The following is a 14,913-nucleotide window of genomic DNA, read 5'->3' as shown; positions in this document are numbered from 1 at the left end:
AAGTTTAGGAGTTAGGTTAAGGTTAGGGTTAGGGGATGGGTTAGCTTAAAGGGTTAAGTAACCATCTGTCTTATTTAATCATACCAAACGTACCATATCATACTAAATGGATTGTCTCGGATTTACGTACAGAATAATATGAAATGCTCTGAGACCAGGTTGCAAAGCTATGTCAGACTGCTGTAGGGCTATGGATGGCAGCAGAGAGACGATGACTGGAAATTACCAATCACAGGCTGCTGAGACTAAACAGCCTTGCAAGCGTCATGGCCTATCAATACAATCTTCTTAATTAATCTTTAAAAGTCAACTGATGCACCTGTGTCAATCTATTTAACATAATAAATCCCCATTAAAATCCATTTGTTTAAGCTAGCGATATAGTTTTTTCTTTGTACGGGCTGCGTCTCAATCCACCACATCCTCCTAGGGTGGCTTTCCTCATCTGTGGTGGAAAGTGACATAGCTACAGAGATGTTAGTCAGACCAGGAGACATCCCGAATCTCGTTCTGTTCATGAAAACGTCTGTTTGGCCTACAAACTCACACGGAAAGATGAGACTCTATGGAAAGATGAGACTCTATGGAAAGATGAGACTCTATGGAAAGATGAGACTCTATGGAAAGATGAGACTCTATGGAAAGATGAGACTCTATGGAAAGATGAGACTCTATGGAAAGATGAGACTCTATGGAAAGATGAGACTCTATGGAAAGATGAGACTCTATGGAAAGATGAGACTCTATGGAAAGATGAGACTCTATGGAAAGATGAGACTCTCACGAACACAATGGTGTTCTCCGTTTTGCTATTCAAAGGACTCGTCTGAAGGTAACCGGTATAAAAAATGAATGAAGTATGGAAGTAGTTTTGTGCCAACAAAAATAAAGGGTTAAATATGTGTATTTCTTATGTAGCTTTCTTATATCTCCTATATATAGGACAGACACTTCAAAACCTTATTCCTTATGATTTACACTACATTACCAAATGTATGTGGACAACAGTTTGATGAACATCTCATTCCAAAATCATGGGCATGAATATGGAGTTGGTACTCCCCTTTGCTGCTATAACAGTCTCCACTCGTCTGGGAAGGCTTTCCTCTACATTTAAGTCATTTAAGTCATTCTAGACGTCAAGTTCTTCCACACCGATCTCAACAAACGATTTATGTATGGACCTCGCTTTGTGCACGGAGGGCACTGTCATGCTGAAACAGGAAAGGGCCTTCTGTTGCCACAAAGTTGGAAGCACAGAATCGTCTAGAATGTCATTGAATGTAGCATTGAGATTTCCCTTCACTGGAACTAAGGGGCCTAGCCCGAACCATGAAAAACAGCCCCAGACCTTTATTCAACCTCCACCAAACTTTACAGTTGGCACTACGCATTCCGGCAGGTAGCATTCTCCTGGCATCCGCCAAACCCAGATGCGTCCGTTGGACTGACAGAGCATGTTTCCACTGCTCCAGAGTCCGATGGCAGTGAGCTTTACACCACTCCAGCCGACGCTTGGCATAGCGCATGGTGATCTTAGGCTTGTGTTTGGCTGCTCGGCCATGGGAACCCACTTTAAAGGACAAGAGGCCACAAAATGACCAAGAGTCCCGCAATACATACAACTCTTTGTGTTGATCCTGTATTGCCGTTCCGCTGGTGGTAGCCCAGCTCTTCCTAGTTGCATACGCTCGGGAAGCTGTGACTCGGTCGCCTTCGGCAACTCTCGGGGAAGGTTGGGAAGCCTCGGGTTCTCTTGGCAACGGGATCATCGGGGACTTCCGGGATGACTCGGAGGCAAGGTGGAAGCCCTGGACGTGCGAGCGAAGTCAAATTTCCTCTCCCTCCGTCGTTCCCGTAGTCGCCCATTCGGATGGTCAAAGTGATGAGGGAATCGAGATCCGTAGGTAACCCCCGAGCAGCAAGCTCGCCCCTTGCCCTCCTCCGAGACGCTGTACAGGAACATATCGAACAGTTATTCCTGGGTCCAAGCTCTCTCTGCTGTCAGTGTGCGGAAATCCACCGCATTGTCAGCCGCATAGTCACTGCAGGAGTCCTGCTGAAGCTGGATTAGCTTCCGGGCACATTCTCTCCCGGAGAACGGGGCGTAAAAAACCTTCTTCACCTCTCCCATGAACTGCTCCAGACTAACGCATATGGCCGGCTGCTGTTCCCATACAGCAGTAGTCCAGGTGAGAGCCCTCCCAGATATCAGCGTGATGAGGTAGGCTATCTTGGAGCGATCCGAGGGGAAGGAGGAGGGCTGAAGCTCGTAAATGAGGGCACACTGAGCTACAAACGCCCGACAGGTGCTCGACTCTCCATTGAAGCATTCCGGGGGTGGTAAACAGGGCTCCCGAGAAGGTGGAGTGGCCGATGAGACGGCGCTGCGAACCCCTGAGTTACTGAGGGGCTGTGGGGTTACCACCTTGGTAGGCTACCTCCCAGACAACCCGCAGAATTGCTCCAGCAAACTGTCCAATGCCCGGTCATGGCGTTCAGCCAACGTTTGGACATCCTCCATGAGGCCACGAAGCAGTTCCTCGTCCCTCCCAATGGTGGCTCCTTGGGAGGAGATGGTGTCGCGCAGCTGGCCCGGGTCTGCTGGGTCAGTCATGGCCAGTTCATATTATCAGGATAAAAGTAAGACCCAAGGGGGGATTGGAGGGACGCCATGTGCGACTGACGTGTTTTCCGTTTGCTCCCGCGGTATTCTTAAAGTTTGTGTGAATTTTGCAGCAGAACCGTATTTATTTTCAAATATTAGTTTGGTGATCCCTTTCCGTAAAAACCAAGACTACTTTGCTTCCGAATGTCAGCATGTCGACGAAACGTAAGGCCAAAAGCATGACTTTGAGAAAACCCGGGCCTACAAGACCCACTCTCATCACCGCCCTCTCCTGAGTCTGAGGGCCCAGGGACTCACACTTTACCCGGGGGTGCGGCTTGGCCTGGCGGCACTGAAATGAACATTCTCAAGGCCATCAAACTACTACGCTCTGAGATAGTTGAAATGAAAACGGAGGTGGTTGCTACGATTGAGGCCCGAATACAGGAGGTTTCTGATACTTTAAAAGCAGATCTAACCATCCTGCTGAACGAGACGGTGCCAGCAATCACATCACTCAAAACAACAACAGAGTTGCACACTACAACGATTGAAGCACTGGAGACCTCCGCTACCAATGTCTCCGACTTAACTACATCCCTGGAGGCTGACGTGAAACGCCTAGCTGCGGATTTGAAAAAGGTGAAGGAGAGCTGTGTGAGTTTAGAGGGATTCTCTCGCCGCAACAACCTGAGACTTGTATCGGTCCCAGAGTCGGCGGAAATGCCTCGCGCCACGGATTTCGTTTCTGGGCTGCTGAAGGATGTTCTTGCCTTAGATGAAAAGCCCCTGATTAATCGTGCCCACCGGTCGCTGCGCCCAAAGCCCCAGGATGGTGAGAGGCCCCGTGACATAATTCTTCGAGTGCACTTTTTCCATGAGAAGATGGAGATTCTCCGACGAGCCCGCAATACCACTCTGAGCTTTCAAGGACAGAGCTTCTCCATCTACCAGGACTACTCCCCCACTATTTCCAGGCAGCCCGCAGCTTTCGGACAGGCCAAATGACTACTTCGGGACCATCCAGGTGTGAAGTATGGACTGCGATTCCCGGCCCGTTTATGGCTATCTCATGATGGTAAAGACTACACATTTGAGTCTCCGGATGAGGCTATGTCTCACATTCAACGTCACATCAAGAAGTCTTGAACTTGCTCACAGGTCAGCAACTGTTGCTTGCGAACTGTGGATAGTAAGTAACCCACCTGTGGTACAATTATGTTTAGTTATAACATGCTTGTCTTGTATAGTTGGGGAGTTGGCGAACCCATTCAGGCTTATTTGATGTGATCTAATGTTTTGATCATCTAGTGTGCTTGCCTTACAAGCATTCAGTCATTTTAATTTCATTGTATTAAGGTTTTACTTAACTCCTGTGTTTCTAGGCTGTCTCGCTCACCTATTCAGTATGTTTACATAGTGTCTCAGTGACTCAAAATATTTTTGGTTATTTGTTTACTGCATCCGTTTGCATTGACCCAGTAAACAGTAAATGTTTCCCGAGGCTACACGTTTTTTGGGGTCTTCACTTCAATTTTAAAAGTTTTGAGCGTCATTTATGCCCAGCAAACGTTCAACGTTGCGCACACATAGTTTTTTGGTCTTGGTTGTAAGCTGTCTCAGCGTCAACTAGACAACTATTATAATTATTATAATTATTATTTTTGATTGTCTTACTACGATTTCCTTACTTCAAATTAGGTTTTTGGCTGAGAGCCTTTATACATTTTATTTATTTTCTCTCTCAATGCCTGTTATAAGACTGGGAATATAATTATATACATCTACAAGTGGTGCTTCTGTAATTTCGTTTGCACAAGGGATTCACTTTTATTTATAAAAAATATATATATATCATCTCTTTTTGCTGTTTGATCCACTAACAAAACGCGACTTTAAAGAGCGGGACTGTGGGTTTAGGTTTAAGACCGCACTCTCACAGACATACTGTGCGAAGAGAACATGTTCTATTTAGGCTTGTACCTCGTTTGGGGAGGTATTGTCTGGGATGGGGGATGGGGTTGGGGGGGGGGGGTTGAATTGTTCAGTTCTAATGTTGTCATTCTGTCTTTTTAGTTTTTTTTCCTGTACTTTTTCCAAACATCTACCACCGTACATTATTACTCTGAGACAAGTTATTCTGGGGTTTTTGGGTGCTTATTGCTTTTCCATTCTATGCTCTAATGACAGGGTTGTATAACGGGAATGCCCAGAGGGGCCTAAATAATGCGATCAAGTACATTTCGTGGAACATCAAAGGGGTTAATAACCCGGTGAAGCATAAGAGGGTGTTGACACACTTAAAGGGTTTGAATGCAAATGTTGCATTTCTACAAGAGACTCACTTGAGGACTGGTGAGCATTTTAGGATGCGTAGGGACTGGCTTGGTCAAGTGTTCCACTCTAACTTTCATAGTAAATCAAGAGGTGCTGCCATTTTGGTTGATAGCTTCTGAGGTCATTGCTGATCCTAAGGGACGATACGTCATAGTAACCGGTAAACTGTTTTCTACCCCTCTTGTTTTGGCTAGTGTTTATGCTCCCAATTGGGATGACACAAGTTTAATTTCTTCCTTTTTGTCTGCTATACCCAATTTAGATTCTCATTTGTTGATTTTAGGGGGGGATTTCAACTGTAAAATGTCCCCAGTTCTTGACAAGTCCTCACGAACAACTACAGACCCATCTAAATGTGCCCTACTTATTCAATCCTTTCTTCAGAAATATGCTATGTTTGAGGCCTGGCGTTTCTTACATCCTACATATAGACAGTATTCCTTTTATTCTCATGTTCATTAAACATACTCCCGGATTGATTACTTCTTTTTGTACAAAAAACTTCTGCCTAACCTTCGGCAGTGTACTTTATTGTTATTTATTGTTAGTATTGTTATTTCTGACCATTCACCATTAGTGCTTGAACTAGAGTTTCCCCAGCGACCTCCTATGTGTTATCAATGGCGTCTTAACCCCATTTTACTCTCTCTCAGATAAGGAGTTTGTCAATTTCATTTCTTCTGAAATCACCTTATTCCTAGAAACTAATTCAACACCAGGTATATCCTGCTCTACCATATGGGAGTCTCTCAAAGCATACCTACGTGGCCAAATTATTTCTTATACAGCCAACCAAAACAGAGTTCGCTCTCAGCGACTTCGGGACCTGAGCCAGTCCATAGCCACATTGGATGAGAAGTATGCTACGGATCCTTCCTCTGATCTACATAAAGAGCGCCAACTACTCCAATCTGAATTTGATGAGCTTTCTACCAGGCAAGCTGAAGAGTTACTCTTGCGAGCTCGGTACAGAGTGTATGAATAAGGCGACAAGGCCAGTAAACTCCTTGCACATCAGATCCGTAAATCTGAGGCCTCACGTTTAATCCCACAAATAAGGACCCCGTCTGGTGCCACCACAGTTATACATAAAGAGATTAATGATCAATTCAAACAATTTTGCTCTGCGCTATACACCTCTGAATCTCCTCAAGACCCTTTGCTGATTGATTCATTCTTTAATGGCCTGAATATGCCTTCAATTGATACAGACTCCCATGACTGTCTAGAAGAAGAATTTACACCTGAGGAGATTGCAACAGCAGTATCCGCAATGAAAAGTGGTAAATCACCGGGTCCGGACGGTTTTCCAACCGAATTTTACAGGACGGTTTCTGGTCTGCTTTGTCCATTCTTGTCTCGACTATTTGCAGAGTGCCTTAATACCTCAAGCTACCGCCTAGTCTTTATCAGGCTTCAATTTCATTACTATTAAAGAAAAACAAAGACCCCCTGGAATGTGGATCCTATCGCCCAATCTCGCTTTTAAACTGTGATTACAAAATCCTAGCCAAGCTTTTAGCCATCCGTATGGAAGGCTCGCTGCACCAAGTAATACACTCTGACCAGACTGGCTTTGTGAGAAATAGGCATTTGTTTTTCAATATTAGGCGCCTTATGAATATACTGTACTCCCCAGCGTCGGAGGACCCGGAGGTGGTGGTCTCACTTGATGCGGAAAAAGCGTTTGACCGCGTTGAGTGGGATTACCTAACAGCTGCCCTTTATAGATTTGGCTTTGGCCCCAAATTCATTGCGTGGATAAAGATTCTTTATTTTCCCCCCATGGCTTCGGTACGGACTAACAACTTGTCCTCTGACTATTTTCCCTTGCACCGCGGATCTAGACAGGGTTGTCCACTCTCCCCCTTGTTGTTTGCTTTGGCAATCGAGCCTCTCGCCATTGCACTACGCTCTAATGATGCCATTCAAGGAATAATCAGGACAGGCTTAGAGCAGAAAGTCTCGCTATATGCGGACGACCTCCTTTTGTTTATCTCTAACCCTGATACCTCATTGCCACGCACCTTATCTGTTCTTAAAACGTTTGGATCAATCTCAGGGTACAAGCTGAATCTAGGCAAGAGTGAGCTTTTTCCTGTAAACAAGGCTGCTTTAAAGTGCTCTTTTACAAGTTCTCAGTTTAGGATTGTCCGGGATCAATTCACCTACTTGGGAGTTAAAGTGACAAGGAAATATTCAAATTTGTTTCAGGAAAACTTTGTTGCTCTAGCAGACAGTTTAAAACAATCTTTTACTTTTTGGAATTCGCTACCTCTTTCTCTTATTGGAAGGATTAATGTCATTAAAATGAGTGTGTTGCCCAAATTTGTATATTTATTTCAATGTTTACCCATTTTATTCCAAAATCTTTTTTTATTTCACTGGATCAAACATTCATGCATTTTATTTGGGATGGCAAGGTACCACGGATTGGTAGAAAACATTTACAGAAGCCTAGGTCATTGGGGGGTTTAGCTCTACCAAATTTTCAGACATACTATTGGGCTGCAAATTTCAGAGCCCTTCTGTACTGGCTGCAGACTGATCCTACTGGCCCTAGACCACTCTGGGTCCAGATGGAGTCTGAATCGTGTAAACCTGCTGCACTTTCTTCTGTGTTGTGCTCGTCTCTCCCAGTGTCCCTAGGCAAAAGGTGTGTCAACCCAATTGTAAAGCAGTCTCTTAAAATTTGGAATCAGTTCCGTTTAGCCCTTAGCCTCCGAGGCTATTCTCTATCAGTTCCAATCAATCAGAAAATTTTATTTCCTCCATCTTTGAATGATGGGGCTTTTGGCATCTGGCACTCACTAGGCCTCTCCTCACTAGCCCAATTATTCTTTGATGATACATTTGCCTCTTTTGCTCAGCTACAGGAAAAGTTCAACCTACCCCAATCACACTTTTTTTGTTATCTCCAGACTAGGAACTCTGAATTTCCCCATAGGCCTGCGAATACAGCTATAGAGAGCATCTCGGAGCTGAACAAGCTTCCTAGGGGCGCAATTTCAGATGTACAGTGGGGCAAAAAAGTATTTAGTCAGCCACCAATTTGGAAGTTCTCCCACTTAAAAAGATGAGAGAGGCCTGTAATTTTCATCATAGGTACACTTCAACTATGACAGACAAAATGAGAAAAAAAAATCCAGAAAATCACATTGTAGGATTTTTAATGAATTTATTTGCAAATTATGGTGGAAAATAAGTATTTGGTCACCTACAAACAAGCAAGATTTCTGGCTTTCACAGACCTGTAACTTCTTCTTTAAGAGGCTCCTCTGTCCTCCACTCGTTACCTGTATTAATGGCACCTGTTTGAACTTGTTATTTTTTATTTATTTTTATTTAACCTTTATTTAACCAGGTAGGCAAATTGAGAACACGTTCTCATTTACAATTGCGACCTGGCCAAGATAAAGCAAGGCAGTTCGACACATACAACAACACATAGTTACACATGGAGTAAAACAAACATATAGTCAATGATACAGTGAAAAAAAAATAAGTCTATATACAATGTGAGCAAGTGAGGTGAGATAAGGGAGGTGAAGGCAAACAAATATATGTATAAATAAATAAAAATATAAAAAGGCCATGGTGGCGAAGTAAATACAACACAGCAAGTAAAATAAAACTTAAAACACTGGAATGGTTGGTTTGCAGTGGAAGAAAGCGCAAAGTAGAGACAGAAATAATGGGGTGCAAAGGAGCAAAATAAATAAATAAATACAGTAGGTAAAGAGGTAGTTGTTTGGGCTAAAATTATAGATGGGCTATGTACAGGTGCAGTAATCTATGAGCTGCTCTGACAGCTGGTGCTTAAAGCTAGTGAGGGAGATAAGTGTTTCCAGTTTCAGAGATTTTTGTAGTTCGTTCCAGTCATTGGCAGCAGAGAACTGGAAGGAGAGGCGGCCAAAGGAAGAATTGGTTTTGGGGGTGACCAGAGAGATAAACCTGCTGGAGCGCGTGCTACAGGTAGGTGTTGCTATGGTGACCAGCGAGCTGAGATAAGGGGGGACTTTACCTAGCAGGGTCTTGTAGATGACCTGGAACCAGTGGGTTTGGCGACGAGTATGAAGCGAGGGCCAGCCAACGAGAGTGTACAGGTCGCAGTGGTGGGTAGTATATGGGGCTTTGGTGACAAAACGGATGGCACTGTGATAGACTGCATCCAATTTATTGAGTAGGGTTTTGGAGGCTATTTTGTAAATGACATCACCGAAGTCGAGGATTGGTAGGATGGTCAGTTTTACAAGGGTATGTTTGGCAGCATGAGTGAAGGATGCTTTGTTGCGGAATAGGAAGCCAATTCTAGATTTAACTTTGGATTGGAGATGTTTGATGTGAGTCTGGAAGGAGAGTTTACAGTCTAACCAGACACCTAGGTATTTGTAGTTGTCCACATATTCTAGGTCAGAGCCGTCCAGAGTAGTGATGTTGGACAGGCGGGCAGGTGCAGGCAGCGATCGGTTGAAGAGCATGCATTTAGTTTTACTTGTATTTAAGAGCAATTGGAGGCCACGGAAGGAGAGTTGTATGGCATTGAAGCTCGCCTGGAGGGTTGTTAACACAGTGTCAAAAGAAGGGCCAGAAGTATACAGAATAGTGTCGTCTGCGTAGAGGTGGATCAGAGAATCACCAGCAGCATTATCAGTATAAAAGACACCTGTCCACAACCTCAAACAGTCACACTCCAAACTCCACTATGGCCAAGACCAAAGAGCTGTCAAAGGACACCAGAAACAAAATTGTAGACCTGCACCAGGCTGGGAAGACTGAATCTGCAATAGGTAAGCAGCTTGGTTTGAAGAAATCAACTGTGGGAGCAATTATTAGGAAATGGAAGACATACAAGACCACTGACATTTCTCCCTCGATCTGGGGCTCCACGCAAGATCTCACCCCGTGGGGTCAAAATGATCACAAGAACGGTGAGCAAAAATCCCAGAACCACACGGGGGGACCTAGTGAATGACCTGCAGAGAGCTGGGACCAAAGTAACAAAGCCTACCATCAGTAACACACTACGCCGCCAGGGACTCAAATCCTGCAGTGCCAGACGTGTCCCCCTGCTTAAGCCAGTACATGTCCAGGCCCGTCTGAAGTTTGCTAGAGAGCATTTGGGGGATCCAGAAGGAAGATTGGGAGAATGTCATATGGTCAGATGAAACCAAAATAGAACTTTTTGGTAAAAACTCAACTCGTCGTGTTTGGAGGACAAAGAATGCTGAGTTGCATCCAAAGAACACCATACCTACTGTGAAGCATGGGGATGGAAACATCATGCTTTGGGGCTGTTTTTCTGCAAAGGGACCAGGACGACTGATCCGTGTAAAGGACAGAATGAATGGGGCCATGTATCGTGAGATTTTGAGTGAAAACCTCCTTCCATCAGCAAGGGCATTGAAGATGAAACGTGGCTGGGTCTTTCAGCATGACAATGATCCCAAACACACCGCCCGGGCAACGAAGGAGTGGCTTCGTAAGAAGCATTTCAAGGTCCTGGAGTGGCCTAGCCAGTCTCCAGATCTCAACCCCATAGAAAATCTTTGGAGGGAGTTGAAAGTCCGTGTTGCCCAGCAACAGCCCCAAAACATCACTGCTCTAGAGGAGATCTGCATGGAGGAAAGGGCCAAAATACCAGCAACAGTGTGTGAAAACCTTGTGAAGACTTACAGAAAACGTTTGACCTCTGTCATTGCCAACAAAGGGTATATAACAAAGTATTGAGAAACTTTTGTTATTGACCAAATACTTATTTTCCACCATAATTTGCAAATAAATTCATTAAAAATCCTACAATGTGATTTTCTGGATTTTTTTTCTCTCATTTTGTCTGTCATAGTTGAAGTGTACCTATGATGAAAATTACAGGCCTCTCTCATCTTTTTAAGTGGGAGAACTTGCACAATTGGTGGCTGACTAAATACTTTTTTGCCCCACTGTATATGTTTTGACAATGACAGTTTACAATCTAAGGTAACGCCAAGTAATTTAGTCTCCTCAACTTGTTCAACAGCCACACCATTCATTACCAGCTTCAGCTGAGGTCTAGCACTTAAGGAATGATTTGTACCAAATCCAATGCTCTTAGTTTTAGAGATGTTCAGGACCAGTTTATTACTGGCCACCCATTCCAAAACAGACTGCAACTCTTTGTTAAGGGTTTCAGTGACTTCATTAGCTGTTGTTGCTGATGCGTATATGGTTGAATCATCCGCATACATGGACACACATGCTTTGTTTAATGCCAGTGGCAGGTCATTGGTAAAATAGAAAAGAGTAGAGGGCCTAGAGAGCTGCCCTGCGGTACACCACACTTTACATGTTTGACATTAGAGACGCTTCCATTAAGGAAACCCCGTTGAGTTCTATTAGAGAGATAGCTCTGAATCCACGATATGCCAGAGGTTGAAAGCCATAGCACTTAAGTTTTTTCAACAAAAGGTTATGGTCAATAATATCAAAGGCTACACTGAAATCTAACAGTACAGCTCCCACAATCTTCTTATTATCAATTTCCTTCAACCAATCATCAGTCATTTGTGTCAGTGCAGTACATGTTGAGTGCCCTTCTCTATAAGCATGCTGAAAATCTGTTGTTAATTTGTTTACAGAGAAAGAGCATTGTGTTTAGTCAAACGCAATTTTACCCAATAGTTTGCTAAGAGCTGGCAGCAAGCTTATAGGTCTGCTGTTAGAACCAGTAAAGTCCGCTTTACCACTCTTGGGTAGCGGAATTACTTTGGCTTCCCTCCAGGCCTGAGGACAAAGACTTTCCTCTAGGCTCAGATTACAAATATGACAGATAGGAGTGGCTATAGAGTCAGCTACCATCCTCAGTAGCTTTCCATCTAAGTTGTCAATGCCAGGAGGTTTGTCATTATTGATCGTTAACAATAATTTTCCCACCTCTCCCACACTAATTTTACAAAATTCTAACTTGCACTGCTTATCTTTCATTATTTGTTTTTTTATATATATAATTTAATTGCTCACTGTTTGTCGTGGGCATTTCCTGCCTAAGTTTGCCCACTTTGCCTATGAAATAACCATGAAAAGAATTGGCAACATGAAATGGTTTTGTGATGAATAAGTCATCTGATTCGATGAAAGATGGAGTTGAATATGTCTTTCTGATCATAATTCAATTTAATTTAAAGTACTCCAAAGTTTTTTTCCCATCATTCTTTATATCATTGATCTTGGCTTCATAATAAAGTTTCTTCTTCTTTTTGTTGAGTTTAGTCACATCATTTCTCAATTTGCAGTAAGTCAGCCAGTCAGATGCGCAGCCAGACTTATTAGCCACTCCTTTGCCCAATCTCTTTCAACCATACAGTTTTCAATTCCTCATCAATCCATGGAGCCTTAACAGTTCTAAAAGTAATTTTTTTAACAGGTGCATGTTCATCAATAATTGGAAGAAGCAATTTCAATAATTCATCAAGTGCAGCGTCTGGATGCTCCTCATTAATCACATCAGACCAACAAATATTTTTAACATCATCCACATAAAAGTATAAGTGTTGGTGGGTTTACTAGGTGTTGGTGGGTTTGCTAAGTGATGGTAGGTTTGCTAAGTGATGGTTGGTTTGCTAAGTGGTGGTTGGTTTGCTAAGTGATGGTGGGTTTGCTAAGTGATGGTGGGTTCGGTAAGTGATGGTGGGTTTGCTAAGTGATGGTGGGTTTTCTAGGTGATGGTGGGTTTGCTAAGTGATGGTGGGTTTGGTAAGTGATGGTGGGTTTGCTAAGTGATGGTGGGTTTGGTAAGTGATGGTGGGTTTTCTAAGTGATGGTGGGCTTGGTAAGTGATGGTGGGTTTGCTAAGTGATGGTGGGTTTGGTAAGTGATTGTGGGTTTGCTAAGTGATGGTGGGTTAGCTAAGTGATGCACAATAATAGGCTATTTCTCCAGGATGTCAGAAAGGGGATGTGACTGCAATAGCAAAATGTTCAAATATAATTTACAGAGAGCTTATTTATTTGATACAATTTAGCATTAAAATTATATTTTATGGATTCTTGTGCAGAATTACATTTCCAGTCTTCACAGCATGATGAATGCTGTGGCTGTCTGGAAGTTAATGACTTAAAAGCCCACACCTGAAAATCTCCTTTAACATTCATGGACCTGTCCTCTTCTCAGCCTTGTCAGCACTCAAAGACAAGAGCCCCCTTTCTGTTCATTAGATGAGATATATTATTCTATTCATTAGATGAGATATATTATTCTATTCATTAGACAAAATATATTATTCTGTTCATTAGATGAGATATCCTTGCCATTGTTGACCAAGGCTTGCTTTGAGGGTTGGTTTAAGAGGTTTTATTGCCTTTGCTAAGAGAGCGGTGACAATAGTGTCGTAAAAACCATCACACTTGAAAAGTGAACCAAATTTAATTGAAGTTTGTAATATCACAGGGCATTTTGACCCCACGTCTGTTGCCATGGTGCTTGGTTTCCATAGAGCAGTCCAACCCCGCCTCCCCCTTCCTGTCTGCACCTTAAGCCCTTCCCCTTATAACAGGAATTCCATATGAGCTTTTTATTGTTTGACCTTAAGAAAACACCATATAAGGGCATAAATTGCCTGTATCGAATAGTTACATTTACATTTACATTTAAGTCATTTAGCTGACGCTCTTATCCAGAGCGACTTACAAATTGGAAAGTTCATACATTTTCATCCTGGTCCCCCCGTGGGGAATGAACCCACAACCCTGGCGTTGCAAGCGCCATGCTCTACCAACTGAGCCACACGGGACCAGTTATCCCCATTCGCGCTCTGTAGAGCATGGCGAATGAAGGGGAGGCTCAGCAATAACAAAAAATCCCTTTGCACACTTCAACTGAAAAGTCAGCAAAGCTGGAACAACAAAAACAACTCATCAAGCTATTCGTTTTATATTTTGTACAAATTGTTAACTCTACCCACTGGTTGAATAAACGTTGTTTCCACGTCATTTCAATGAAATTACGTTGAACCAAAGTGGAATAGACGTTGAATTGGCGTATGTGCCCAGTGGGTAGTGATTATTATGCCGAAGGTGCAAACCACAACCTCCACAGTGGGAGTTAACAGGAAGAGGGAAGAGGGAAGAGTTACGAGTCTGTCTGATGTCAGCTATGTAGATTCAACCACCAGTGACCTCCAGTGACCTCTACATGGCAACACGTATCCAGGGAGACATTCTGTACATGTAGAGTTGGAGAGGAGGTGTCATTCTTCCACTTAAACCTACATACCATATGTCATATAACTAAAAATGATTATTAACATTTTGTGTGATTCAACAAGTATACTTCTGATTATGTACACCAGAGAACCAGAGGAGGGGTTTGGACTCTCTCCCTGGCACAGCAGTAAATAACAATAGTGGGGCTATATACAGGGGGTACCTCTTGGACCTAGACTTGGCGCTCCGGTACCGCTTGCTGTGCGGTAGCAGAGAGAACAGTCTATGACTGGGGTGGCTGGAGTCTTTGACAATTTTTAGGGCCTTCCTCTGACACCGCCTGGTATAGAGGTCCTGGATGGCAGGAAGCTTGGCCCCGGTGATGTACTGGGCCGTACGCACTACGTTCTGTAGTGCCTTGCGGTCGGAGGCCGAGCAGTTGCCATACCAGGCAGTGATGCAACCCGTCAGGATGCTCTCGATGGTGCAGCTGTAAAACCTTTTGAGGATCTGAGGACCTATGCCAAATCTTTTCAGTCTCCTGAGGGGGAATAGGTTTTGTCGTGCCCTCTTCACGACTGTCTTGGTGTGCTTGGACCATGTTAGTTTGTTGGTGATGTGGATGTCAAGGACCTTGAAGCTCTCAACCTGCTCCACTGCAGCCCCGTCGATGAGAATGGGGGCGTGCTCGGTCCTCCTTTTCCTGTAGTCCACAATCATCTCCTTTGTCTTGATCACGTTGAGGGACAGGTTGTTGTCCTTGCACCACATGGTCAGGTCTCTGACCTC

The sequence above is a fragment of the Salvelinus alpinus genome, chromosome 3, assembly GCF_045679555.1.
Source record: "Salvelinus alpinus chromosome 3, SLU_Salpinus.1, whole genome shotgun sequence".
Taxonomy (NCBI): Eukaryota; Metazoa; Chordata; class Actinopteri; order Salmoniformes; family Salmonidae; genus Salvelinus; species Salvelinus alpinus.
This window is presented reverse-complemented; position numbering follows the sequence as displayed.